The 27,487-nt window shown below is 41.3% G+C and overlaps 1 long non-coding RNA gene across 6 annotated transcripts in view; it reads right to left on the minus strand.

Annotated features, from left to right (window-relative positions):
- Window positions 1–244: 244 nt before the first annotated feature.
- The window catches only part of LOC141578005 (uncharacterized), a 112,741-nt gene continuing 85,498 nt past the window's right edge, over window positions 245–27,487 (minus strand). For 5 of the 6 annotated variants that reach the window (XR_012507839.1, XR_012507835.1, XR_012507836.1 and 2 more), the window contains one exon: window positions 245–2,173. This is a non-coding gene — a long non-coding RNA (uncharacterized LOC141578005). Of the gene's footprint in view, window positions 2,174–3,003; window positions 3,162–27,487 lie in introns of all 6 variants that reach the window. The other variant, XR_012507837.1, reaches the window with a different exon arrangement.

A 27,487-nucleotide genomic window follows, 5' to 3' on the forward strand; every position in this document is an offset into this window, starting at 1 on the left:
CCTTTCAGGGTTTAGTGGGCTTCAATTTAATTCTATGAGAAGTGTTTAAAACAACAGAACAACAGCTGAGGTATGGTTTAAAGTAACATTTGTCTTAGTGAAAATAAAGAAAGCTGATTGTTATCATTTTTACTTTATTTGATCTCACTCTCCTACTTTACCTCCCCAACCTCCTCCACAAAATGATGGTGAACGTCCCCTCCTGGGTCAGAAGGCTAAGTAGAAAGTACCAATCACATGGAGGTGTGCTTTGTTGTTTTATTTTTCAAAAGAAACATGTTTCATTCATGTGATTTAAAATTAAGATCAAGAAACAAACTCTATTCAATGAATGGTAGCCAACACATGTCGTCATAGCTGCTCATCAGGTTTGGCCCCACGTTACACACATTTACATGGACATGTGACATGTGCTGTCATGGGACATGGTGAGTGGGGACAGGGTCTCTGCTCTCACAGGGCACACAGCCTGGTGGGGGAGGCAGTGTTCAATCATTGCCTTTTTTTTTTAATGTACTTACAAATTATGGGAAATGCTATTTAAAAAGAACAAAGTGAGTCAATGAAAGTGAAAAGTTCAAGGACAGTATTTAGGTGAGGGAAGACAGGGAACCTCTTTGAAGAGCTGACACTCCACTGAGACCCAAAGGACAACTCCGGTGCTGCAGGTAAAGGGCAGGGACACATTGATAAAGGGCTGATATCCAGAATACACCAAAATCTCTTTAAACTCAACAAGAAGAATGAATAACCTGCTTAAAAAATGAGCAAAATGCCTCAACACACACCTCAACATGGAAACTAGATGCCAAAGAAATCTATGGAAACATGCTCCACAGCATCTGTCATCAAGGGGCTGCAGACTGACACAGTGAGTTATCACTGCACACCAGTCAGAACTGCCAAAACTCAGAACACTGATAGCACCAAATGCTGGTGAGGATGTGGAGCGTCAGGAATTTTCTTGCATTGCTGGTGGGAATGAAAAATGGCCCAGATACTTTGGAAGACGGTCTGGCAATTTTTTACAAAACTAAACGTTCTCCTACCATATGATCTGGCAACTGTGCTCCTTGGTGTTTACTGAACAAAATGGAAAATTACGTCCACACACAAATCTGCATACAGATGTTAATAGCAGCTTTATTCATAATCACCAGAACTCAGAAACAACTAAGCTGTTCTTCAGTAGGTGAATGGATAAATAAACTGTGGTCCAGGCAGAAAATGGACTATTTATGGTGTTAAAATAAAATGAGTTATCAAGGCATGGAAAGACATGGAGGAACCTTAAATGCATATTACTAAGTGAAAGAAGCCAATCTGGGAAGATTCTGCAACTGTCTGATTCCAACTGTATGGTGTTCTGGGAAAGGCAAAACCACAGAGACTAAAAGATCAGTTACTGTCAGAGGCTAGAGGGGAAGGAGTAATGAATGATGTGCAGCAAGGAGCATTTTTAGGGTCACTAAGACAGACTACTCTGTATGATGCTGTGATGGTAGAAACGTGTCATTGTACATCTGTCCAAACCCACAGAGTGCACACCACCAAGTGTAAATCCTAGTGTCAAGTATGGGCTCTTGGTGATGATGACGTGTCAGTGTAGGTTCACCCATTGTCGCAAATGCACGCTCAGGTACAGGCGTCAATAGTGAGGAGGCTGTGGGGAAAATCTGCAGTTCATACACCCAGTCCAGCCCCAGCCACTGCTGTGAATAAAGCTCTGTGGGTGTGTGGACTGTCCGGCTGCTCTGGCGTCTGAACAGCAGAGCTGAGCAGCTGCACCAGAGATCAGGAGGTTTGCAGATCCTGAAATATTGACTCCCAAGCCCTTGACAGAAAAAAGTCTGCTGTGTCCTGCTCTACACGAATCACAATTCACCCTGTTGAGACAGGAGAGCAGGGCCCAAACAAGGCATGGTTAATCGGACTGAAGCAATGTTTTAGTCCCAAAAACTTTGTTGAAGTCCTGCAGAATCAGTGACAGACTGTAGCCAGGAAGCGTCTGCAGAAGGAGTCGGTAGCAGGCCTTCCCGCCAGGCTCCGGGATGCCGGGGGCCACGCGCTGCACGGGGGCCACCCACTTGAAGAAGACGGACTTGCAGTGGAAGCCGATCAACTCATAGAGCTCGGAGAGGACGCTGCACTGCTGAATTCTCTCCTAGGAACGCTGAAGCACAGGGAAAAAAGCAACAAGCATCTGAACGAAACATGTAAGTGAAAAAAGACACGTAAAAAATGTTTTCCCATAAAACAGAGACCTGATGACACAGGAAGGAAGAGGAAGGCTGACTTCGTGCACTGATGGGACCGGATGCAGAAATGCAGGGAAGCAGCGCTATGCAGATGCTCCAGACCCCCTCCGACCCCACCTATCCACGTTCATCCTGTCCTTTTCCTAGAAAGGCCTGTATTCCCTGAAACAGAGGAATCTGCTCCCTACACATGAGACGCAGAGAAAGGAAGGAGCAAAAGAAAGGGAAAGTAAAGGAACAACGTTTCATCTAGACCCTAGTATTTGGGCAGGACTTTCACCAAATACACATCTTCTCAAAGCACAGAGCACACAGTGAGAGGCTGACAGTGTGACTGCGACTTCTGCTCCTTAAGCACCAGCTACCTGCCAGCACACGCTGTACCCGTTACTGAATCATTACAATCATCTCAGAAACTATTACTACCCCGTCTCACAGGCAAGGAAATCTGAAACTCGGGGAAGAATTATTATCATCCTGGACAATGTCCCACGACCCAGAATTGTCAGAGCCTCCACAGACCCTGGACTAAAATTCTCCACTTCACCACGGGCCCTGAGCCTCAGGCTGAGGCCACATCAGGCCTGCACGGGCCCAGAGCACGAGCATGTGGGACAGGGAATGGTCCCACTCGAAGTGCCAGGCCAAGGCCCTCAGAAACCTATGAAATGAAACCAAATCCCCAAACTCCTTTCCAACCCACTGCCCTGTCCGGGAGGACTGCTCGGCACATCTGCGCTGTCACCTGTGCACAGGCTGAGCAAGGGGCCCAGACAGTGACGTGACGTCCCAGTGGAAGTGGCTAGGAGGCCGCTTCATCACAGGACAGACTCTCCCGGCTTCCAACGTTAACTCTCCATTCCATTTTCAACTGGAAAGTAAGTTTAGACTTCTTTTCCTCTCCTAGAAACAAAGAGAGTGGTAATATCAGCAGGAAACTCAAGACTGAGGAAGATTCTCCTGGCCATCTGGAAGGATAGGTCGGGGAGGGAACAGAGACTGGGATCAGAAAAACCCGTGTTCCAGTCCAAAGTCTGCACGTCACTCGCTTTGACAGTTTACTTATTAATAGAGGTGAAAAAATCTAATTATGATTGTTGGGAAAACTAATTGAAATAACGTATGCCACTAGCATAAGTATAAAATCCTTCATGAGTGTCCCAGAAATGGAAGTGATCGTGGTTAGTTACTGTCTGCCAAGTCTTGGGTGCTAAGCCCACATCAGCCAGCCAGAGATGTGCCAGAGAATGCCTCACCAGCTAGCAGCCTTCTCCAACTTGGAAACTCACAGTGTCTGAAGAACAGGCAGTGGTGGATGCTTTGGGACACTCTGGAGGTAACACTCCAGTGATGACTTTAAAAAGCTGGAGAGAATTTAGGGGACCATACAGTTCAAATACAGAAAACACATTCCATGTCTGCCCACATTCATCTCTAGCCATGATGATTCAGAGAGGAAATACATATTCAAACGTACACCATTTTCCCACATAAGTGCATCAAAACAATTTGGAAAGAATGTAACTTTCTTCTCTAGATCACACAGCGGGGATTACAAGGTTTGTACTGAGAGCCCTACTTGTAAAACATCTGCTATCATAACTGGGTCCACTATCAGTACATTCAAAGAGAAGGATGGAAAAGAACAAAGCCAAGCTAATACGCTCCGGTTTTTGGTGGGTTACAATGTCACAAAGGAGATGGACAGGTCATCAAGGAACCACCCTGCCGTGATCACGGAGCCGGGCAACGGGGTGGGCGGCAAGATGTATGACGCAGCCACAGCTGTGCCCGCGCTTCTAGGCAGGTATCCAAAGTCTCCTCGACATGGCGTCCAATGCTTGTGCCCACGTCCTCATCACCTGAGATGTATTTAAGAGAAAGGAAAACTAATAAACGGAAAATACCTTTGGTGGGCACACCGTCCAAAAAGCAAAGTCACAGTTTGACAACTGGCCATCCCGGTTCCCTGGGATTCATTCTTGGAGAACCTTAAAAACCACCCCTCTGTCCTCAAGAAGTGCTGCCTACTTGTCCTATCTTTGGCTCAGGGATACAGCACGTTCACGTGTACTTCAATGTCTGCACAGATTTGACTGTCTTTCTCCAGGTTCATTTGTCCATTCTGAAGAGGCCTGAGTTAAGTCCATTTTCTGTAAGATCAATTCCCTCCAGTGAAAACTCATCGAGCCTGCAATTAAAAGCCAAATGAACAGGACTGTCCTCAGCTAAAAAGTTCACCCACCCTTCACTGCTTTCTTAATTTCCTTTCCTAGCTAATTGGAACAGACTAAAACCTCCCTCCACCCAGCTCCCCAACTATGTCAAACAGAAAGTAAGGTCCATAAAAGAGGAGACAACTCCATAGTCACCTCTGAATTCCTAGCATATACTAATGTCAATAAATAGAACTATGATTATGGCTTCTTTCTTTTAAAACCTTTCTGGTTATTTAAATGAGACCTTGGAAGAGAGCTGTTTGGGTCTAGTATCTTGATCCAGAAGACTCAGGAGGCCTTTTTAGGAATGGCTGTTCACTGTTTCATTCAAAACACAACTTCTCATTCCGGGAGGAGCTGTGATTTTCTGCCAGGAGATTGTGGTCACTCTCATGCCAGAACAGCTTTAAACTAAATCCTTACTTTGGATTTGTTATTTTTCCCTGCATCCCCAAAAATTGACTTTCCTTAATTTCTTGCTTTGAGGAATGATATTTTTCTTTCTTTCTAATTCACCCTTTATTAAACAGGATTCTCAGGATGTGCTTGGCCTTACATAGGATGAGCCATCCAACTCCCAGTGTGAGAGGCCCGGGGCTCACCTCCCGCCCTCCTGCCAGGGCAACTAACACTCAGTTCAGGAGCCAACCGGCACCCCAGGGATTCTAAGTCTCACGTATCTCCCAGAATCCCTGCTTTCTGATATGACTTGGATTCTGAGGATTTCCCCTCACTTTCTTGAAAATTAGCTGTGCAGCTTGAAAGATGAGGAAGGAAGGATTTATTTCTTAATCAGCATTTTAAGGAACTTGTGTAATGAAAGTTTTCACGAGTTTCTAGAACACTCCATTGCCGAGACAGAAAACACAATAGATATTTTCTAAACTTAGGTATCATGTGCATTGTTTCTTTGCTTTTGTTTTCTTAACTACTAACACACATTTTTTAATTAAAAAAAATAAGGCCCAAAATAGGATAGAAACTTGAAGGGGCAAACAAAATTTAAGGGCAAAGAAAGAAAAATGATAAGTACTCTACAAAGTTAATATAATACATACACTATGGATCAGATCAGCAATTCTCAGTAACAGCTAATTGAAACATGACCATGAGGTAAAACGTCTCTCCTGTCAGGAGATGACCAACAGATAATAGAATTAAAACAACAAATTAAAATTCTAAGTCTGGCGAGGTATAGAAGGCTACCAGCTAAATGTGTCTACTTCTGGAAAAGAGGGAGGCTCACCAGCTCTTTACTGTGGAGCCTGAGCCTAGGGGAGGGCGGTGAAGAACCGCCCTGTAAGTATCTAATTAACAAAGTGGGTTATGAATAAAGAGACGTGAGCTTTGATGACAGAGATGATACTACTATACACTTGTCCTGTAAAAATACTTCACATTCAGCGATCAATACCTCGGCGTCCTCAGGGATTGAGATTATAGGAAAATGCACAGCCCGGGCCCAGACCTCCTCTGTGAGCTCGTGACACTGCACTTAGATGTCTCAAGAGCAACTCCAACTCCACCTGAAAAGAGCTCACTTCACGGTGCTCCTCCCATAGCCGTCCTGCCCAGGGCCCCTGGTTGGGAGGGAAGGTCTCTCTGCCCCTCCCACCTCAGGCCCATCACTCACAGATGTGACTGGACCCCTCCTTCAGGGCTCAGATTTCCTCAGTCACCGAGACCCACCACCGACACCTGACCTACCAGGTAGTCACAGGCACTCCCTCAGCACTGACTTTGGGCTGGGGACCACGCTGCACACTGTGCGAATGTTATCTCACTGGATCTCCACAACAGTCCTGGGAATTGGGTACATCACTGCTTCAATTGATTAAATAAATTGTTTCACTTCCTTGAGTGCGTCATCCAAAGTGACACGTCTACTGAGCCACAAACATGGGACTGAAAACCACTTGAAAATTGAACACTGCTACACCTCGCAGCCACCCTACTCTGATTCGTCACATCACTTTCTGCCGAGCCTACTGAATGTTTGCAAGCATTCTACAAACACAAAAGTGATCTACGAGAGCACCCCACTCCCCTAATTAAAATCTGTCAATGATGGTCCACTGCTCTTCAGAGAAAGCCTCACCAGGCCTGAGCACAGCCCAACGGCCCGGCATCCTCGTTCCCTGCGCGGCCACGCCGCCTCACCCACCACGCAGCACAGTGCCGTGTCCAGGACTGGGATGCTGACTCCGTACAAAACGGGGCTCGTCTCACTCTAACAATGATCACCCTCTTCAGTGGTCACCCTCTAAAATGCTGACTCTCAGAAAAATGATTTCTCAGGATGAATCAATATCTTTTTCCTTTCAACTTCCAGTCATTGATAATGAGCTCCCCCAAAAAGAGAGAAGACTTAATCCTCAGTCTCCTTATCTGTAAAGTGGGAATAACAAGGAAATATGTAAGGTTTTCAGAGAAATAAAACTCATGTGAGTCTGAGGGACAATTCCCAACATACAGTAAGCACTCAATATGGGCTTACTTAGTATTAATAAGAATATGTTGCATTCCAGCAACCTTAAATCATTGATTTATGGCTTTGTCCAACAGACTACTGACAAACAGTTGGACGAACCCTTTTGAGCAGATCAACACAAGTGTATTGGGAGAGGTAAGCGCTGCCTCCAGTTACAGCTCAAACTCTTACATGTTGTTTGAGCATTTAGTTGTCGTTATTGAATAAAGACAGGTGTTCTTTAGTCAAAGCTCCTGAAACATAAATCTTCAAAGATAGATACAAATTAGGTTTCAAGTACAACATTCTCACTAGAAATTATTTGAAAATGATAGTCTTAGCTCCTCTGTACATCAAAAGGGCATGTTCTTAATGTATCTGACTATATACACTGAAAGGATTGTTTAAAAGAAATTAAGATGAAGCCATCCTAAATAAGTTCTCAGTATCATCTGCACAAAGCCCCACCCAAGGGTCTCATTTCTCACTTCCACATAGGTGTTCAGGTAGTTTAACCTGGGTCTTGGTTTTTTAAAACACAGGGGAGGGAAGAGTTGTGGATAGATTTATGAAGCAAATATAAACCTAGTGTATTTGATGTGTAGGAATCCTAGAAATAAACAAATTGATATATAGTCCCACCCTTAAGAAGCTCAGCCTTTCCATTTACAACAGCATTAAAAATAAAATGGGAGATACATTTAACAAAAATTTACAAGATTTGTACATTGAACAATTTGAAGTATCACTAAAAAAATTTTAGAAGATCTACATATACGGAAGACATCCCATGTTCATGGAATAGTAGACAATATTGTTAAAAATGTTAAGACTCCCCAAAGTGATCTACAAATTCAGTGGAATCGCTATCAAAATTCCAGCTGACTTCTTTGCAAAAATTGAAAAACTGATCCCAAAATTCATATGGAAGTGCAAGGGGCCCAGGACAGCCAAAGCTATCTTGAAGAAGCAGAGCAAAGTGGGAGGACTCACTTTAAATGTTACTACAAATCTATAGTACTGAAGTCATTATGGTACTGTCATAAGTTTGGGTACATAAATCTATGAGACACAGTAAAAATTCCAGGGGGGAAACTTATATTTACAATCAGTTTTCAACAAGTGTGCCAACAACACTGCAATGAAAGAATAGTCTATTCAACGAATGGTGCAGGGAAGGCTGGGTATCTGCAGGCAAAAGAATGAATTTAGAATCTGAAACCCCCTATTGTATATAACAAATAAAAATTAATTGAAAATGGATCACAGACAGAAACGTAAAATCTAAACCTATAAACTTTCTAAAAGAAGACATAGTATAAATCTTTGTGGTCCTAGGATAGGTTATGGTTTCCTAGATACAATACCAAGAGCAGAAGTGATAAAAAAAAAAAACCAGATAAACTGGACTTCATCAAAATTAAAACCACTTGTTACAAAAGACATCATCAAGAAAATGAAATGAAAGGGGAAGTGGGTAGCTCAAGTGATAGAGTGCATGCTTGGCAAAAAATAAATAAATAAATAAAATAAATGAATAAATCTAATTACCTCCCCTATAAAGGAATTGTCTTAATGTTTAAAAAAAGTAAAGTGGAATGACAATCTGCAGAATAGTAGAAAAAATTTGCAAAGCATATATCTAATAAGAGACTGGTATCCAGGATATAAAAAAAATGTTTACAACTGACCAATACAAAGAAAATCGACCCAATTTTTAAATTTACCAAGGAATTAAATAGATACACAAATGGCCAATAAGCATATGAAAAGATGCTCAGCATCACTAGTCAAATCAAAATCAAAATGAGATCTCATTTTACACCCACTAGGATGGTTATAATCAAAACACGGACAATAACAATTGTCGGTCAGGAGGCAGAGGAATGGGAACCCTCAATATGCAGCCATTGGAAATGGGCAATGGTGCAGCTTCTTTGGAAAAGTCTGGTGTTTCCTCAAAAGTTTAGTGTTATCATATGGCTCAGCAATTCTACTCCTACATATAGGGTCATCCCTCAGTATCCTCGGGGGATTGGTTTCAGGAACCCACCACCCTGGATTCCATAATCCAAGGATGTTCGAGTCCCTTTACAACCAGCCATCTGGATCCATGAAGTGGAAACTACAGATATGGAGGGCCAACTGTACAGCCAACAGAATGAAAACATATTCTCACAAAAATTTGCACATCAATATTCATAGCAGTATCATTCAGAGTAGCCAAAAGTTACAAACAATGTCCATCCATCAATGAATGGGTAAAAAAATTATCAAGAATAGTCCCAAAAACTTTTGGTCATTGAATCTTTGACAAAGGAGGTGAGAACATACAATGGAGTAAAGACAGCCTCTTCAGAAAATGGTGTAGGGAAAAGTGGACAGCTGCATGTAAATCAATGAAGTTAGACTACTCCCTCACAGCACACACAAAAATAAATTCAAAATGGCTTAAAGACTTAAACATGTAGACAAAACACTACAAACCTCTTAGAAGAAAATGTAGGCAAAACATCTGACATGCATCTCAGCAATGTTCTCCTAGAGCAGTCTACTCAAGCAATAGAAATACAAGCAAAAATATACAAGTGGGGTCTAATTAAACTTTCAAGCTTTTTCACAGCAAAGGAAACAGTAAGCAAAACAAAAAGACAGCCTATGGAATGGGAGAAAATATTTACATTCAATGAGACTGTCAAGGGGTTAATTCCCAGAATATATAAACAGCTTTTACACTTCATAAGAAAGAAAAATAAACAATTCAATCCAAAAATGGGCAGAAGTGCTAAAGAAACTTTTCTCCAATGAAAACATACAAATGGCCAATAGGCACATGAAAAAATGTTCAATATCATTATCAGAGAAATGCAAATCAAAACTACAATCAAGTATCACCTCACACCAGTCAGAATAGCCATCATTCAGAAGTTCACAAACAATAAATGCTGGAGAGGCTGTGGAGAAAACGGAACCCTCCTACACTGTGCTAGGAATGAAGTTTGGTGGAGCCATTGTGGAAAACTGTATGGAGATTCACCAAAAGACAAAAAATTTACTTCCCCTATGACCCAGCAATCCCACTCCTGGGCATATATCCAGAAGTAACCCTAATTCAAAAAGACACCTTCCCCCAAATATTCACAGCAGCACTATTTACAATAGCCAAGACATGGAAACAACCTAAATGTCCACTGACAGATGACTGGATAAAGAGGTTGCAGTATATTTATACCATAGACTACTACGTAGGCATAAAAAAATAATAAAATAATGCCATTTGCAGTAACATGAATGGACCTGGAGAATGTCATTCTAAGAGAAGTAAGCCAGAAAGAGAAAGAAAAATACCATATGAGATCGCTCATATGTGGAATCTTAAAAAAAAAAGAAAGAGAAACTTATCTACAGAGCAGAAACAGACACAGAGACATAGAAACCAAACTATGGTTACCAGAGGGGAGACGGTGTGGGAAGGGATAACTTGTGAGTTCAAGGTTTGCAGATACTGATTATGTATAGAATAAACAGCAAGTTTATACTGTATAGTACAGGGAAATATGTTTAATATCTTATAGTAACTTATGTTGAAAAAGAATATGAAAATGAATACATGTATATTCCTATATAACTGAAGTGTTGTGCTGTAAACAAGAAACTGATGCAACATTATAAACTGACTAGACTTCAATGAAACTATTTTTAAATAGACCAAAAACAAAAAAAAGAAAAAGAAAAAAGATATTATTAAACCAAAAGAATAAATTACTGTTTCAGGCTACAACATGGATGAACCTTAAAAAAGTATGCTGAAGTAAGCCAGACACAAAAGGACAAATACTGCCCTTTTAGGTGAAGTGTATCTAAGTGTTCATTGTACTACTCCTGTAAATTTTCCGGAAGTTTGAAGTCTATTAAATTAAAAATAAAGTGTATTATTCATTAAAAACATAAAATGATCCCTCACAGGAGGGCTTAAAATAATAAATGAAGAAATGCATGTAAATCTCCTGGAACAACACTTTGCACGTCCACAGACAGTCACTGCTGTCACTGCCACTCAGAGGTTGGTACCAGCGCTGATGAGAGTTGCCTCCACTCGCTGCCCTGCAGACAGTTGTGAGGGCCTGGCGTCTGACAGGCAGGGTGACCTGGAACCTGAGTCAGACACAGCAATGCCCCAGACTCTGTGTTACCCAACTTTCTTATACAAGCTGCTACATGTAACATAAACACGCTAGAGGGATGTATCTTACAACATAGGCAATACAGTCAATGTTTTACAATAACTATAAATGGAGCAACTATTGTACACCTGAAACATATATTGTAAATCAGCTATACCTTTTGAAAAAATTAAAAAATAATGTAAAAATATTATAACTTTAATATCAGTCCAGATTTTAAGTAACTACTAAACAGCTTAGAATGTATAAAAGCATTTAAGTGTGATGTTTATTTACATATTTATTTACTTTCAGCCTCCTGCTAAAAGAGAATTTAAACAATTTTTTAAACACAGCTTAACAACAATAACAACAAAAAGACAAAAGTGAGAGTGAAAAGAAAATGGAGATTCAATACTTAAATGAAACCAGGGGGAGGTAAAGTCATAAAAATGGATGCCATGAAGTCAGGGTAAGTGTTAAAGGCCGACTAGAAATTCAGCTGTAAGATTTTTGGCAGCTAAAGCAAAAAGAAAAAGATGAAGGGGCGGGTGGTAGAGCTCAGTGTTAGAGCGTGTGTATAGCATACACAGGGTCTGGGTTCAAGCCCCAGGGCCTCCACTAACAGATAAATACACCTAATTACCTACCCCCCCAAAAAGAACCCCAAAGAAAATAAAAAGAGGAATTTGTTTCCTAAAAAAACCTGATATTAAATTTAGATTAAATACTTAAAAAAAAAAAAGAAAAATAGAAACAAATGAGTGACACAAGCGATAATGCCCGTGAGATAAATCTGCGGTGCAGCTGGCAGGTCCCCATGTCCCACGTGGGAAAATCTGAAACATCTTTCACACCACCCAGAATCATCCTCAGCCTACCCCACCCCTCCCCCTGTTAAATGCAGGAGCACAGCCAGGGCCGGGCCTTTGTTCTCTCTGTGTCATCACAGTGAGACAGGATGGAAGGGGGCAGAGCACAGCCATTTAAGGAAGGCCAAAGCAATTAACATCAAAATGGTGAAGGATTCAACCCCCAATAGGCCTTGAGGCTCAGGATGAAGAGATTTAAGTTCTAGCAGATCTTGAGCTTCATTACACACCCATTGTAATAGTAACATGGTGAATAACAAGCCCCCAGGCACCATGGCAGTCCCAAGGCTAGACAAAAATGGTCAAAGGGTGAAATGGCCAACTCCCTGTGAATTCCAGCCCCTTGCCCTTAGGCTGGTCCTTCTACTTATTAGCATATGAAACCACCAAGCCCATGAATACAAGCAACACAGCACTGCCTAGGGGTCACACCTCTCTCTCCCGTTTCAGAGAAGGCCCACACTCTGTGGAGTGTGTACCTACTTTTAATCTGAGCATCAAACCCCCACACATCGTGGAATATCTCTTGCCTTTCAACAAATCTCTCTGAATAAATCTACCTTTACTCAACAGTGGCTTGCCCTTGAATACTTTCCTGCATGAAGCCAAGTACCCACATCTGGCAGGGCACACCCAAGGGGCTCAACCAAAGCCTGGGACACAGCCCTTCTCATGCCCCACTTATTTTTTCTAGTATCAACAGGACTGGGTTGTGAAGGGAGATCTAAGGCCCCGGCTAAGGGACAGAAGCAGCCCCAAGGGCTCGAATTGGTGGGCAGCCTCTCCCCCAGCAGGGGCCCTGGGGTCTGCCCGGTTCTCTGTGTTTCTTTGTCGTGCTGAATCCCCAGCCAAAGAGCGTTCTCCCTAGGCCTGTCCCCACAGAACCCTTCTCTCCAAAATACAAGCACATCATGTCACAGTCCTCTTGTTCAACCAGGAAATGTTCAGCCCACTATTTCCCTCCCCAGTAAAGTACCTAACTGTCCTCCCTCCCATCCCACCACTTCTTTCTTTGTGACAACTCTGCACTCTCCACCCACCATCCTGAACGCAGGTGCCTTGCTGGCTGGGACCGAGATGTTTCAGTCTTACACAGCCTGCGTCCTTTCACTTTCCTCTTTCTACCTTAAAAAGCCTTTCCTGAGTCTCCCACCCATCTGATTCTGAACTTCACAAAGTGCTGAGTTTACGGTCACTATGTGCATACATCCCAGGTTTTGACTAGGTTTCCTTCACAAGATCAACATTAAGGCGCTGCATCAAGAAGTTTAAAGAGGCTATTCTTACATCTGAGCGGAGGAGCCTGCATAAAATTTAAATGGCTTTGAATAGACTGTTAACCAGGGACAGAGAGGTCGCAGGTCCTAGTCAACAGTGTCATGAGGCAAAATGTTCTTCAAAGGCTCAGAGTGGCTTCTGAACACGGAGTCGGCAGGGAGGAGGTGACAGGCAGTGAGTGGAGTGTGTGACAGAGCTTACACTCCCCCAGCTGGGGAAGAATTGAATTTTTTTCTAGTTTTCCAAACAATTTCTTACTACCTTTTTCTCCTACTGTTACATACCATTTCCTACGAATTAAGAAAATCAATATCAGTCATTTGGGCCACTTGGGAGAAGCTACGCGATGCCATTCACAGGGCTGGGGCATGACAGCCACGCCAGTCTAGGTTGAAAGACCAATGGGGGTATTTTCACGGTAATCACGGGCATGCAGCAAACTCCCCAGCTTCAATGACCTTATCTCAAAGTTGGGGCCAATAAAACTACCAAGCAAAGTGCGTGATGATTAGGGCCAACATCTGTTTACTAGGTAAGTGCCCATGACAGCTGCCGCTTAATGGGGAATGAGTATGACTAACGAGGCCCAGTGTACCTGGTCACACGTGCCCTGCCTTCCTGCCTTTGTGCAGCAGCAGAGCTTGTTTAGCTGAGATGAACGCCCCCAGAGCAGCCCAGACGGGAAAGCTCCCAGCGCTGCACGGCGAGGTCTGTTCCTTTCCTTCTCAGAGCTGATCACAGTTTGCAGTCATCTGTTTTTATGTTTATCCATTTTGTAACTGCCTCCACCCCGGAGTTTTGCTCAAGCAGCACAAGGCCAGGTATGTCTTCCTCCCTGCTGGATATTCTGGGCTGGGAGACAGCCGAGCACACATCTGGCTCAGGTGCTGAAAGGAGAGGGCAGAAGGCCCAGGGGCCTATGCTGAACTGAGGCCCCTGCACCCAAAATTATGGTCTGACTTTGGGCAAATTACACAGTCTTCTTTACCCTGAGATTCCTCATCTGTCCATGAAAATAACTGCCCATGGCACACAGATTTACCAAAAGGAAGTAACCAAATTCACAACCTATTCAAGGGGCTACCAGTGCATCCTCAACAGACAAATGCTGCCTTTACGACTCTGACACATGCGAAGCGGGACGTCCACACACAGTGAACACTGCTAAGTGCCAGTGTGTTAAGTGCTTCATGTGTGCTATAATACTCTTTGCAACTTACAACAATCCCAGGTAGAAACCAATATTATCATGCCCATTTCACAGATTCACCAACAGGTTAGGAGAGGTTACATTCTAGTCCAAGGCCCCATGGTGAGGAAATGGCGATTTAAACCTGAATCTGGGCCCAGGCCTGGGATCCATCTCTCTCCCATCCACCTGACCACTTGCCTATGAAATCCACCTGTCCAATACACAAGTTTGCAGCCGGCCAGCTCTTGAATGCAATGTTTGCCACCGTTTCTCAATGTTCATTAATTACCATATACTGTTCTCAGGAACCACTACAGAAAAGAAAGGTGGGCTTACGTCCCTGCCCACAAAGAAAAGGAATTCTGCCTTCTCCTGTAATGTGCAGAACACCTTCCCTACACCACCAAATCCTTTTGTATGCTTCCTCCATGTTTATGTTTGCACACTGCTTATTAAATTAGAAGGTACCTGAAGTAATTCCATCTCGGTTGCTTTCCAAGTTTGCAGATTATCCATAATCATTCTGTGACCGAAAATACTACAGTGTGAATGAAAATACTGCAACCATGTAAGTAAACAAAGAATGCTGAAACCAAATCATCAGTGGCTGCCAACACACCCCAGTGAAGACAGGCCTGCAGCCCAGCCACTACAGCCACTCACAACGGTGCCCTCTGAGCAGACTCAGAATAAGAAAGGACAGGATACTTGCCCTAGATAGCTAGGTGCTTGTCTAAAGAATGAATTCAGTGAGTCAAAATGTTTGCTTCCTCCCATACATGGAAAAGCACTAAATTCTTGAACTTGAGATACCTGGCTTTCTTTAGATAACAAGCAATCTTTTATTGTTCCAACAACCTTGTCTTTGTTGTAAAGCTCCTATATATCCTAGCTCCTCCTCAACCACTTGGGAACAGTCCCTCCGAGCGATCTGAGAGTCTGTCATCCCGGCTCGAGTCCTCCCGCCAAATAAAACATAACTCTTAACTTTTAGGCTGCACATGTATTTCAGTCAAAAGTTTTGGACACCAGGAAGGGACCCAGAGCAGACTTCTCTCCAGCTGAACTCTCAGAGTTACCGGAGCCTTGGTACCAGCATTGGCACTTTGTGCCCATCTGCCTCCTTGGGGAATCCAGATGAATTTGGGTGAGTCTCTCCTGGTTCTCGGATCTCCCAAATTGGTTGATGATCCTGAGTTTTATTTTGTGGTGTATCCAGGTACCTGGCCCTCCAGTTGAAAGATACTGGGGGGGAATAACCCACCCAGTGGAGACATACTGGGTGGGGCCTGGTTGAAAGATAACAGGAAACACCCACCTTGAGGAGACGTCTGAAGTGGGGCTGGTGGAAACATACCAGGAAAATACTCACCCAGTGAAAACGTCCTGAGTGGGTCCCAGTTGTAAGACACTGGGTTCAGGACTAAGTGGTTAGGTAAGAGGCTGGTCTAATGTTGTCCTCGATTTGGTTACCTCCATTGAATTTTTCGGAATAGAAGTAAAACTCTTATGAGGAACCTTTCAACTCCAAAAATGGGACCCTCCTCCTGGCTGGTAACAGCTTTCTTGGGTGATGGAGAAAATTACAGGAATGGTAGAGGCAAAGACTTCATGCCATAGTGTTGTCCCTGTGGGAAATCTTACCAGCAATTTTATTCTGAGAACCCGACCTTACAATGGGAAATAGAACTTTCAAAAAAAAATTAAAAAAAAAAAACCACAGAACAGAAAAGAAAAAGAAATGACAGATTGCCAGCCTCCAACTAATACACTAGCCAGGTTTATATACGTACAAAACTCACAACATTCATTAGGAATTAGAAAAAAAAACTCACCCTGAAAGTAACTAACCAGGCCTGATAAAATATTTTTTGGAATTCTGAGCTTATAAGAACAAAATCCCATTTAGGGGGAACTTGGATTTCTCTTCCTGTGTCCTTGAAATGTAAATGTTTTATCTTTCTCTGGGTGTTTTATGTGTGTGTATGTATGTATATATGTGTTTCTTTTTTTTTAAACGACACCTTGGACTCTGTCATACAAAAGGTACAAGTATTGTGTACATATTGTGGCCACGCAAATAAATTGGGATTCTCAAAAATCCTTTGTACCAATTTTCAGATATTTTGCCATCTTAACCGTTGTTCCATCAGCCTGGACCACAAAGGCTTTTAGCTTTTGGAAAGTAAACTTTTGAATTTTATTTAAGCAACACCCCCACTGTCATGTGGAAAAGCCTCTTCATCTTATTGGTTTAAAATCACTTTATATATATATATATATAAATTGATGGCCATATGATGGATCCTTTAATTTGGGAAAACTTTTAAATTGGTGAAAGTTGAAAGAGCTCTCATTATAAACAGCCGTTTTATTGGTACCTATTAAAATCAAGTTTAAAGGTAGAAAAATATATCTAATGGTTAACCTAAGAAATTAGTTAAAAAAAAAAAACTGGTTTGAAAACCTACATTTGTGTTTTTCCTTTCTGATCAATGGTTTTAGGGATGCTAATAAATACTTAGAATAATTAATGTTAATTAGGCTGAATAACTGGAAAAAGGATTGTAAAAATGTCAAAAAAGATAAAGATAAGGGGCTTATCCCAAATGGATAAATATTTTTATATGGTTATTTTGAATGAGATAAATAAAATGGACATTTTTGGATTTAGATACAAGGTTTTGATACTACACTATGTAAAGTAAAAAAAAAAGGGCCAAAGAGATCACCTACTCCCCCCCTACATTAAAGTTCAAACAAGTCCGCTTTAGCACAGTTTAAAATATATGTATTTATAGAGCTAAAAATATACATATTTATAGACTGAAATACTTGATCAATGATTGGGACAACAGACCTATTAATCAAATTGAAAATTGAGAAGGGCCTAAGCTCTTTGGCTGAAACTTGGGAATCCCAGAGACTTTTCTATATAATTAGATACAATGCACACACACACAAAAAAAGCTTCTGACACTCCTTCTAGAAATAGGAATTACTGATTAAACCTAATAAATATAAAAATTAAAGGTACGAGATTTAATAAAATTGAGATAAAGTTTGTAAAATTGGTATATTAAATGGGCTTTATATAAAACATTTGCTTAATTATATTGTGGGATAGATATATTTCAATGGAAAAACGCTTCCCCTTCTTGGTATTATAAGGCTGGGCACATATCTGTCCCTTAGAAAATATTAATTGAACAAAGTAAAGGAAACCAATAGAGTTTCGTGAGCCTTCCAATATAACGTAAAATTAAAAACTAATATTCAGTGGCTAATAGACAATAAAATAAGAGGTTTACCCTGGGTTTAACTTATAACCCAAGGAAAAGAGACCTCACTAAATACCTTATGCAAGCTTTGGAAGACATGCTAAAGTAAATCTTAAAGTTTTAAAACATGGAATTCTTTGTTTACAGCTCTTCTCACTGATACAAAAAAAAGCCAATTAAGGAGATACAATTGGATCTGCGTGACAGAGCAGTTCTCTGGGGAACTGGAAGCGTCTGTCTTTGTCTTGCAGATCAGAAATATAAATACAGCAAACAGTGACCTAGAATGAGCCTAATTAGCTCAACGAAATAATACTTAAGGCCAAGAAATTTTTGGCATTTTAGAACTCATAACTCTGACGTGTCCTTCAGCATTTGTCAAGAAATCTTAAATGTCGGTTTCATAAATAGTAAGCCTTAGTGATTTGAGCAAGCAAATTCAGCTTACTCCAACTATTATTATACCTATCTTATAAGTAAGTTTTAAAGTGAACCTATGAGATCTCTAGCTTTTGTCTGTTTATAAGCCTGCGTACACATTATAGATGTGAGATATTTCTACAGCTGAAAAAAAAATCAAAGTAAAAGATCTCTGCTTATTTGACGTAAAAAAAATAAGAGCTTACAAATTAAGTATTTTTAAAATAAAAACTGACCAAATTGACTTTCAGCGTTACGTGAACTGGAAAATATTCAATATTAAGATTACACTTGGTATTGTTTAGTTTAAGTATGTTCTAATTAATATAGACATCTTTAAAGTCATCAATATTAAGCACAATACCTTTACTGTACCTAGTTTTAATGAAAGTCAAATAAGATCCTGTTATATCTGTTGCAGAATTGTCAAGAAAAAAATAGTAATGTGGTGTAGTAAAATTTTAAGTAAATTAAATGCAAATGAGATGAGAGCTTTGGGTAAATTTTTAAAATATATTTTTAAAATGTATGGTTAAGATACTCTCTAAATGTTTGGTATCTTTAAATTCTAGAGTTGTGCTAAATTGAGTTAAATGATAGGAGTTTATTAAATAGCTATGACACTTTCAGATAAAATAAGATTGTAATATGAATTATTTAACATTTAACTTACCCTTACAGAGAAAGTAAAGGTGTTTAGAAATATTAATAAATGGTTGGTGCTACCCTGAAATAATCTCTATTATTAAGGGTATAATCTCAGTATCCTAGGAAAGTAAGATAAATGTGTAAAGGAAGATATATGAATGTAATTATATTTTGTTAATAAAAAATAGTGACTTTCTTCTGAAGCTGGTTACTTCTGAATGGAAGAGAAAATAAAGGACACACTAATGTGAATATAGTAAGCTGTGGAACGCTTGTGGAAGAGGAACCCTGAGGAAAGGGTTTTGTACGTTGTCGGAATTGTCTAAGTTTAGAATCAACTTGGGCAAAGTAAATGAATCTTAGAAGTAATCTGGTAGAAGACTAGATTTGGTTTTCTCTCTGTTAAGATGACAAAATTTTCTAAAAATGTTAATCCACTTTCAATAACAAATTGTAAAGCTTCTTATACCACATAACTGACCTGTTCTGCTTTTACCTTTAACGTATTTTCTTGTTAATGAAAAAGAACTACTTTACAGTGATCTATATGTTTATCTGACCAAGTGTTCTGAAAACTTTTAAAAAGCTCCCCAAATATCAATTTCTAATTAAAGTTCTTTTAATCTCCAGTTAAGTTTGGGATGCTACAGAGGGCCCCTGAAACATCCCAAAGAGAGATTTTAAAGTAGTAAGTTTCATTTGGCATGTTAAATAACATGGTATTGTCAAATGAATAATAGATCTTCCTAGGTTATATTGTATGAGAAAATATTATTAATATATATATTCTAGAAATTATATGGATTCCCTAAAATTCTGGTATATCTGAAATGTTACCAGTCATAATTCTAGTTATAGTGACCAGCTTTCTTTATCGATTATAGTGTAACGTTGTTTAACCATGCTTTTAAATCACTTGTCATTTATATACAGTTAATTGTTTCCTTCTGATGATTTTGCAAATTGCTTTCTCTTCAAGGAGATTTATTGATTTCAAATGAATTTCAAATTATAGCACTGAACTAAACTGGGTAAGTAATTTTAAAGGTCTAATGGATACTCTGAGTAAAAGAATTAGTTACATGGGACTGAGTAAACTGGTGAATATGGTTATAATTTTTGATTTTGTCTGAAATACTACTGGCTTTTAACCTGTTTCCCAGACATAAAGAAACTCTTCTCCTCAAGCTAGTTATGTTTCACAGAAATTTGATAAATTATACTTATGTACGCAGACTTGGAACAGTTATCTTTTCTCTCTATCTGATCCCTTAAGAGACTAAAAACTCTAAGGTCCCCAGTGGCTCTATCAGACAAATGAGGAAGATCATCTCCTAACAGATATAGCAATCTCAAAGTATTTTAAGGATTTTAAAGAGAAAATAATTTACCTAAATCTGTAAGGCAGAAATCCATGACAAGCCCTTGACGAGGCATTCTGGGCCTAAGAAAACCTTATTAACATTCTACCCTGAGAGTCCTTATTAAAAGTTCCAACACAGCCAATTTAAAAAAAGCCTATATAATCAAATAATCAGACTTAGCTTGTAAATAAATTAATCTTGATTTGACTATATTTGAGAAAACTGAGGGTAACTTTAGAGAGAAAAAAGATTATATTTTAGTGGATATTAATTTCTAGTTTTGTTGATTGAGGTCTATATTTACTTAGACATTTCCCAGATCATTCCTTGCTGTTATGTCACATTGCTGTAAAGTTTAATTGAATTATGAAAAGAACACTCTAGGTTTGTTTCTGAGGCTCAGTAATCTATCCTTGGTAAAGATCCAATGCCCCATGACCAGAAGCCAGGGGAATATACATACTGGTACAGGCATGACTTAAAGAACTGTCTCCAACCTGAATGGAAGGACCCTTTATCAGGTACTCTTAACAAGACCATACACACCAAAGCTGAAGGAAATGGACTTTCAGATTCATTTCCTATCAGAAACAGCCCCTGCAGTGCACTGGCCTATAGAGCACTGCTCACCTTAAAACAATGCCCAAATGGAGAAGAATCTACCAGGTCAGGATGAGAAGAAGTCAACATCTGAAGAAGACTGCAGACCCAAGACACAGAACCAGGCCTGTATGCCAATTACTTTGATAATTTCTCCTACCTTTGATTATGAACTACTCCAGCTGCTAAGTTTATGGTAAATTACCTATGTCTAGTACTTCTGTGTTACCTTGGTGGGTTTCCCTACTCCAAGGCTCTAACTAGATAGCCCTCAGAAACGTTATTCTAAAAAGAAATTATAGTTCTGTTTAGGCCACTATTGATCTTACAAGGTGGGAGACCTCACCTGGCCAATTAATACCTGCTCTGACCCTGACCATAAATATGAAATTTCGCATAAGATCACTCAAACTCAATCAGGAACACAAGGAAAATTTTAACCCAAAAATATAACTTCTCGACTATTAAATTCTTACTCATGACTTTATAAACGTTACTAGCTGAATTACTTATATTCTATCTATATAATAAAATTGTTGTCTGTTACATTTCCCAATGTGTAACTAGGCCTACAAAATTGATGATGGCTAAACATCTTGAAGGAATAGATAAAATTTATAACTCTGTGTAAAATAATTGTAATAGTGTGATTCTAGTTATGGTAATGAGCAACGAAGTGTAAACAATTCCTGGATCATAATAGACTAGTAAGACAGGCGATCCAGAGAACTTTTAGTATCAACAGGGTCTGATAAAAAACTAACACCTTGAATGGCAGCTCAGAAGATACTTCACCTGAACTAGGAATGAGCCATCCTAGCACCCTGGGACAAAATTGGTCATGAAACGTCTCTCAAAATATTGGTCGAATTTAGGACCAAGGGGGAGCACTGTGAATGAAAGTACTACAATGTGAAAGAAAATACTGCAACCATGTCAGTAAACAAAGAATCCTGAAGCCAAGCCATCAGCAGCCACTGCCACACCCCAGCGAGTACAGGCCTGCAGCCCAGCCTCTCAGCCACTCATATTGGTGCCCTCTGAGCAGACTCAGAATAAGAAAGGACAGGATACTTGCCCTATATAGCTAGGTGCTTGTTAAAGTATGAATTCAGTGAGTCCAAATGTTTGCTTCCTCCCATACATAGAAAACCACTAAATACTTGAACTTGAGATACCTGGCTTTCTTTAGATAACAAGCAATCTTTTATTGTTCCAACTACCTGGTCTTTGTTGTAAAGCTCCTGTATATCCTAGCTCTTCCCATACCTCTTGGGAGCAGTTCCTCAGAGTGATCTGAGAGGCTGTCATCCCGGCTTGAGTCCTCCCGCCAAATGAAACACAACTCTTAATTTTAGGCTGAACGTTTATTTCAATCAACTCCCAGAATAGACACAACTCATCACTTCTGTAATGGAATACACTGGATCAGTAACCAAAAGCGTGTTCTAGTCCTGAAAAACTACTGGTTCCTCTTTCTTCCTGTCATTATACAGTCCCACCAGAACTCATTACTTTGCTGTCTGCTCATCTGGTAACCAAACTCAGAGAAGAGTCAACTCAGCAGACTGCCCTACTGGGGAGAACAGCCGGCAAAAGCACTGTGGGTTGCCTGCCCTCCCGCACTCTCTGCTGACCCCTAGTGTCCTCCGTGGAGACCAGAGCAACAGAGCTGTTCCCAACAACTGCAAAGTCCCACACGTTAAGAAAATCATTTTATTTTATACGATATGTTACGTATATACCCATCTCTGAAAACAGCTTTGCCAGAAGCCCAAATCTTCAACATTAATCAGCAAAGGCAAATCCGGTCCCTAAGTGAATACAAGTTTTAAGATGATGCTAAGGCCTCCAAAGTTCTCTCCACGACCATCAATCAAACTGCCTGCAGGTCTGCAGCTGCAGGCGGCAACATGTCTGCTTTTAAAGCAAACCCATCCTGCCCTCGGGTGCTACAATGTCCCTCTACGCCCTCCCATCTCAGGATAAGAGCAGCCGCTGCAGAACCTCACAGGGCAACACTGACAGGACTGGACACAGAGGATCAGAGCTAAACTAAGCCTTCTGATGACACTAGCTTGTCACTGTGTCACTTTACAGATGAAGATATATATAGAGAGAACTGGGGTGATCTTGCTCAAAGTCACACAGCTAATAAGTGGCAAAGTCTATAACTCTGCTCCTCCCTCTGGCGTGACGCCCCAGCTGGGATGCCCACAGGGTTCTCTCGTGCCTGCCTGACCAGTCCTTTCCTGTCACTCATAACCCACCACAGGGTCTGAACCTAGCCTGCCTTTTCAGCATCTTTTACCTCCAGTCTCTCAGGAACAAGGCTGCTCGTGCCACTGTATGACTTCCGGCTTCCCAAACCCTCCGTGCTCAGGGTGGTCTTGCCTGTGCATCCAGCGCCCTGCTCAGAGGCTCTTCCTCCCCTGCAGGAGGACGTTTCCACTCTCTGTAGGGACACCCCCTCAGGGAAACCCTCTTCTCGCCCTCAGCACAGCAGGTGTCCCAGGCCACATCACGAGCTGCCCCATTAGGACTGTGGGTGCCCAGGTTTGCCAGTCAGACCAGAAGCCTCAGAGCAAGGGATTATGCCCGGGTCTCCCTGCAAACCTACTGCCCGCCTAACAGTCCCCAGCCAACAGGTCACCTGGAAGTCACAGCAAGTGCCCCACCCAATCCAGAAGTCTCTTCATTTACCAGCACCGCTGAAGACTGGTTTCCAACCTTTGGTCAGTTTTGCACAAAAAGGCACCTTCCACTGTGAACCGGGGGGGGGTTTTGCTTATGCAACTCACCCTTACTGGAAACGTCAAGGGAAACCAAAAGGCCTTTTCTCGACAATTTTTTGATGACAACCTCCCACCCACAATATTCAAATGTTCAAGAGAATTGGGTCCACGTGATTTTGTTTTCCTTACACTGTGGCTCAAAACACTGCAGGTTTCTTTCTCTTTTGAGGGTATTTGTACTAAGTTTATAGGCTTTAATCTGCTTTTGTCTCACTCTTCAGTATCCCTAGCAGTTGCCACTTCTTACTCCCTTCAGCAGCCTCCCTCCCAACATCAAGTCTAGGAAATCAGCTGTGATGAGGGGCCCAGGGGCAGTCACAGAAGATGCAACTAAGGCACAGAGAGGCGACATAATTTGCCCAAGGTGATCAGCTTCAACCCCTAACAGTGTGTGTCACGTCCCTCTGTTTAACTCTTATGCTAAGCAAGTTAACTTTTTGTAGATTATAGTTATAAACAGATGAGGTATCAAAATATACACAAGGACACACATCAAATCTAAGATGTTGATTAACTCCACTATTTTGTTTCTATTTATTTTATTTCTCTTAAAAAAATTAAGAACCTCTGCAGTCAATAATGCAAAATGTTACTGGGTTTTAAATCCAAAATATAGAGGTGTTAAGTGTGTCATTGCTCATCCTTATTTGTATGTTCACAAGACAAAATGATTTGAAAGACTCTCTCCCCTCCCCCTACTCACTACTGGATCTCACCAGAGCTCCCAGTCCACACATCTAACAGCCTTTCATTTACCCACAGCTGAACTCATCAGATTTTCCCCAGAATTCCCTCTGCAGGTTTCCCTCATCACAGCACAGCAGGACTATCATTTACCTCATTAATCCACCCAGAAACCTGGGCCTTACTCCATTCTAACTTCACAGACAGCATTCATCCTTTCTTATTTACCATCGAAACATGTCTTCAATCTGTTCGCTTTAACACACTAACCGTCTCACCGCTCAAGTGGAAGCCACCAACACTGCACTCCTGGACTCACGAGTCTCCCAAGTGGCCCTAAAGCCGCTCTCCCCTACTTGAGACAAATGGGATTGTGTCACTCCCGCGCTTTTAGGACTCTTTTCAAACCCACTCTTCTTAGAAGAAACTCCCAGTTCTTCACCTGGTGAAGGTCTTTGCCGTCAAACTGTCAGCTCAGGAAGGGCAGGACACGCCCTCTCCCCTTGGCCCCACACTCTGGCAGAGCATCAGCATGGGAGGACCTGCTGAGCTACACCAGCCTGTATTCTAAACCTGGTCTTGATTTCTTAGCAAACTGCTTCACTTATCCATACAAATCCAAGGTAGATTAGAAAGATTTTAGATGTTGAGCTAGACTATTGATTTGGGGATTTTGCACTAGCAACCTGCAAGTACATGTTCTAATGATTCTGTCTTCTAAAAACCACACCCAGATTTAAGTAGTACTTGTGGAATGTCTTCGGAGTAAAAGGGACTGTACTTTTACAGACTTTATATTTTATAACATGAACAAACCGGACAGGGTCACAAATGGAACTGCCTCACAAGTGACAGAAGACAGGTGAGAGGCATATAGCAACAAGTCACAAAGATGGTAAGAGAAACGTTGATTCTCCAACCCCCCAAAAAATTTTTGAAAGAACCGAAAACTCTGAATTTTGAAAGTAAAACACTATCATATAAAGAAATAAAATAAATAATCCTCTTCATCAGTGTTTCAAGATCTGACTGCAGAATTTTTAGCAGGCCATACTGAATCCTAGCACAGAAAAATCAGATGGACTAGTGGTGAGTAAGTTCCAGGGAAATGGCAGCAATTCCTCCACTTGTAAGAGGACACACACTCAATTGTCGAAGGTGATTTTAAACCACATTCTGGAGAAATTCAGAAGATTCAGGCACTGATTCTAGATGGTGATGACACGGAAAGACGGGTTGGATGCATGCTTCTAACTGAGTCACCGGCATTCTTACACTGCAGGGGGAAACGGAGGCTCTCAGTTATGAGCAGAGATGTTCCTGTCATGTCTCCCAGGCCGTGCCTCGGGGACTCAGTGCCCTGCAGCAGCCTGGCCCCAGGCGAGGACCCGCAGCGTGGCCCACTCAACCAGGAGGGGCACTGTGCTTGAGAAAACCCATCCCCGATGGGAGAAAGAGGGGCTGGTGGGGTTGTGTGTACCTATAAATGATCATAGAAATACACCTGCATGCATTCATTTGATACAATTAATATTAGCAGGCTATTTAACAAAATTTCAATTGTCAGTGTTAATTTTACCATTCCTTTCCTCTTGTCCCCTGCACTCTGAGACAGGCTTAGGCTTTCTCACACCTGCAGCTCTGATGCAATATTTGTGAAGTCATTTTACTTTGCTGCAAGTGTCCTCGCTCCCCGTGTCGCTGTGACTGTCGTCTCTTAACAGAGTCAAATGTCTTCCTGGATCTCTCCCTGATTTCCCTGCTCCTGCTTCTCAGATCCTGAGATAAAGAACAAGTGAAGACACATGACTAGAAAAGGCACTGTGGACTTGACCAAAGTCCTCAGTGACCCCCTAGGTGAGTGCTGCCCACCCCTTACCTTCGATTCTCAACGTTCTGCCCAGGGTGACATCCAGACAGGAAAGAGTCTTGGGCCCAATTAAAAGCTGTGAGGCTTGGGTGCAGGGAAAGGTGCAGGAGCTGGTTCTGGAGCCGGGCCCCTCCCCACCTCTGCTACTCTCTCTCCCGTGGCCCTGCCCCCAAGCCCCCAGGCTCCCTGATCTTCTGTCCTCTTCTACACTACTCCAAGCCCTTTTCCCCTTCCTTTATTCCCTGATTATCCCCAGCTGTAGTGATTTTTTCATCACAGCATCTAAAAAAATTTCCTACAGCTGAAAAAGAAGTCTCCAGAGGTCAATACCCACATGGTGGTTCCTGAAGAGAGCCCCTGGTTAGGGGGACCCTCACCAACACTCACAGGGCATCAGACATGTTGCAGGGTCGACCACCCCCAACAAGAGTTTGCTGTGACCCCTATGCCCGCACAGCATCCCTGTTCACAAAACTGTAGTTGGGCCACTTATCCGTTATTAAGAAGCAAAAGTAAAAAAATTGCTCATGTTTCTTACTAAAATTATCTATGAGGTGGAAAAAGAAATTGTAATAGAAAAGAACAAATTTGACTCCATGTTAGATGTGTTCATTTGGCTTTAAACCTGTACCCTGTTTTCTAGGCTAAGACTTGTTATCTCTGCACCTTTTGTAAAAGAAAGTTGCCTTTAGCCTGAAATATCCAGGAGGGCCTATTCTGCGGGCTCTGATCTTTAAGGATGTTAGCTCTTCTACACTTATGTAGAGATGGCAAGTTGCAAAATAAAAATAAACTTTGTTTTTTTTGAGGTTTTACAGGGGCGCCATGATTTGACCCACATGGACACCTGCAAGAACAAAGGATTCCAAGGAAATCAATTCGTACAGCAAGAAGTTTGCAACAACCAACCACACCCCCACCACTTTTTAGTATAAAAGGAGACTGAATTCTGACTTGGGGAAGAGAGTTCTCCTGGATATCAGTATGCCATCTTCTGAGTCTGCCAGCTTTTCAAATAAAGTCACTACTCCTTACTCCAAAAGCTCATCTCCTGATTTATTGGCCTGTCATGCAGCAAGCAGAACGAGTTTGGACTTGGTAAATAAATGACTGCATTAGAGGTAGTATGTCTCCACTGTTTCCTCATTTCCAGTATGTCACAACCAATCAATTTTATATGCTGTTTAAGAACACGACCAAAAAACCTATTATTCGGAATTGATTCCATGGAAATAAAATTATTTCTACACCTTCAAAACTTTGTTGTTTTCTATTTTATTTTGTTTTGCTTATTGAAAAGAAAATAAAAGTCAAATCATTTTATTTCACGTATTTTTTATAGCTACATATTGTAAATACTACAAAGATATTTA

Source organism: Camelus bactrianus, chromosome 6 (assembly GCF_048773025.1).
Source record: "Camelus bactrianus isolate YW-2024 breed Bactrian camel chromosome 6, ASM4877302v1, whole genome shotgun sequence".
Lineage (NCBI taxonomy): Eukaryota > Metazoa > Chordata > Mammalia > Artiodactyla > Camelidae > Camelus > Camelus bactrianus.